This window comes from Podarcis erhardii, assembly GCF_964252035.2.
Source record: "Podarcis erhardii genome assembly, chromosome: 15".
Lineage (NCBI taxonomy): Eukaryota > Metazoa > Chordata > Lepidosauria > Squamata > Lacertidae > Podarcis > Podarcis erhardii.
In genome coordinates, this window is record NC_138505.1 from 23237151 (window position 1) to 23240513 (window position 3363).

A 3363-nucleotide genomic window follows, 5' to 3' on the forward strand; every position below is an offset into this window, starting at 1 on the left:
TGCTTGTGGCAGGTGATTTAGTCTAATCAAGGCTGGAGTAACCATTAAGCAAAATAAGCACATGGTTAGGGCATCAAGGGGAGCGGGCGGTGGAGGAGGGCACCACAGAAATTTCCCCTGCCGGATTTTTAATATTAACAGACACAAATTGCTCAGCCGAGTGTTTGGCTACACCCAAACTTTTTATACACCCTACTTTTTATAGGTAAAAAGGTAAAGGACCCATTGATGGTTAAGTCCAGTGAAAGGCGACTGTGGGGTTGCGGTGCTCATCTCGCTTTCAGGCCGAGGGAGCTGGCGTTTGTCCACAGACAGCTTTCCGGGTCATGTGGCCAGCAGGACTAAACAGCTTCTGGCGCAACAGGACACCATGACAGAAGCCAGAGCGCATGGAAATGTTTATCTTCCCGCTACAGTGGTACCTGTTTATCTACTTGCACTGGTGTGCTATCAAACTGCTAGGTTGGCAGAGCTGGGACAGAGCAACGGGAGCTCACCCCCATTGCACGGGATTCGAACTGTTGATCAGAAGGTCAGCAAGCCCAAGAGGCTCTGTGGTTTGGACTACAGCATCACCCGTGTCCCTCTGAGTGTTATCAGCTGAGTGTTTGGCTATGTTCTGCCTCCAGATGTGGATGTAGTAATTACCATCTGCATCAGTTATTAAGTTTGCAAATGACACCACCATAATGGGTTTAATAACAGGTGGAGATGAATCAGCATATAGAGGGGAGGTCCCAAAAATATCTGCATGGTGCCTAGGGAACAACTTGCACCTTAATATCAGCAAGACAAAGGAGATGGTGTTGGACTTTCGGAGGAAGAGAGGAGAAGTAGCCCCGCTGTACATCGGGGAGGGCTGTGTGGAGAGAGTCTCTTCCTTTAAATTCTCTCAGTGCAGAGCTTACTTGGAAAGTCAATACAACCCAGGTGGTTAAGAAAGCCCAACAGAGACTTCATCTCTTCAGAGTATTGCAAAAGAGAAAACTAGGATTTCAGAAGGAGAGGTCAAAGTTAGAAACAGAATTGCTAGAACCCAATACTAAGAATTTGTCTAGAATGTATAATCTGCTGCTAAAATGGAATACACAGGATGAAACGGTTAAATCAGCTATGATTAAGTGGGCACAGGATATTGGTCATGATATTATGTTTGCTGACTGGGAGCAGTTATGGACCACAGGTATTAAATTTACGGCATGCAGTGCCCTGAAAGAGAACATAATGAAAATGATCTATAGGTGGTACATGACCCCAGTCAAGCTTGCAAAGATATATCATTTGCCCAATAACAATTGTTGGAAGTGTAATGAATGTGAAGGAACTTTTTATCACCTTTGGTGGACCTGCCCAAAGATTAAGGCCTACTGGGAAATGATCTATAACGAAATTAAGAAAATCCTTAAGTGGACATTTGTAAAGAAACCGGAGGCTTTTCTCCTGGGCATGGTCGGCCAATTGGTACCAAAGAAAGATAGGACCTTTTTTATGTATGCAACAACAGCAGCAAGAATCCTTTTGGCGAAGTATTGGAAGACTAAAGAATTACCTACTCTGGAAGAATGGCAGACCAAGATGACGGAATTTATGGGACTGGCAGAGATGACCGGCAGAATCCGTGACCAGAGGAAAGAGACAGTGGAGGAGGACTGGAAAAAATTTAAAATCTATCTTAAAAATTGTTGTAAAATTTCGGAATGTTAAGATGTCAAGGGATTGGATACAAAGAATTACAGCTATAAATTGAAATTTATAAAATAGAATTTTTTTTTTTTAAAGAGAATTAAATATAAAAATGGGATGAAGAATTGCTAAAAATTTTAAAATATGGATGCAGTGAAGGGGAGGTTCGGGGAAGTCGTGTTATGTTTATTTGTTTTTTGTTTATGTTGTAAAATCAATAAAAATTATTTAAAAAAAAAAACAAAAAAACAGAGTATTGCAAAAGAATGATGTCAATCGACATTTGATGATCTTCTACCGGTCAACAATAGAAAGTGTCCTTTAATACTGCATCATGGTGTGGTACGCTGTTTTGACATCATCTGATAGGAAGTGCCTACAGAGGGTTGTGAATACAGCTGTCCTGTGAATCCGCTGGATGAAATAGCAGAAGAAAGTTGCCTCAGGAGAGTGAGGAAAATTCTCAGGGATGATTCACACCCTGGCCGGCACTTTCTTGATCTCCTGCCCTCAGGCAGAAGATATAGAAGCATGATTAGTCGCACCAACAGGGTAAAGAACAGCTTCTATCCGTAGGCTGTTAGGCTGCTGAATGAAAAGATAACAACAGGGCAACTGACTTTCGGGTTTGGTGGGTTTTCGTCAGTAAACGAGGGGAATTAAGACTAAGAGAGCTGAGTGGGGGGTGCTCGTGTAATCTCACTGTATACAAGTTGTACAAGTGACAATAAAAACAAAACAAATTCCTTCCAGTAGCACCTTAAAGACCAACTAAGTCAGTTCTTGGTATGAGCTTTCGTGTGCATGCACACTTCTTCAGATACACACTTCTGAAGAAGTGTGCATGCACACGAAAGCTCATACCAAGAACTGACTTAGTTGGTCTTTAAGGTGCTACTGGAAGGAATTTGTTTTGTTTTGACTATGGCAGACCAACATGGCTACCTATCTGTAAGTGACAATAAAGTATTTCAGTTTCAATTCTGAATGCCAGTTGCTGGATACCGCGGGACACGAGAGCGATCTTCTGCTCAGATCCTGCCTGCCAGTTTTCCACAGGCATCTGGTTGGCCGCTGTGAGAACAGGATGCTGGACTAGATGAGCCAGGGGCCTGATCCAGCACAGACTGTTCTTACGTTGTATCACAGCCACCCCATGTGGGATTTATCATAGTAAAAGGTCGGAATGACAGCCACCAATGACAGCCTTGGAAAATAGAAGCCCAAAAAATGAGACGCCAGTCCTGTTCAGCAGCTGCCGGAAAGGAAGACGGTTGGTGAGAAACTGGGCATTAAAAGAACAACAACACCTGGACTCGACTTTGCTGTCAGCAGAGGAATTTCTTTTACAGCTTTTCTTGAAGGATGGCTTCTTCCTGACAGGGAGCAGGGCCTGTGGGAGCTCTGCAGGAGCTGTTTATGTGGTAACGCTGTTGAGACACGGGCAATAAATTTTACATTCACAGCCCAGAATGTAAATCTATCCGAGGGATGGAAGAGCCGACTGAAAAATCATCATGACGCGTAAAAGACACGAGCCAAAATGTTGATACTTCTTTGCTTCCCCCTGAAGAAAGAGGATGGTATTTTCCAGAATATTCTCTGGAAATAATAATAATAAAAAATCAGAGTTAGAAGGGACCACAAGGATAATCTAATCCAACACACTGCAGTGCAGGG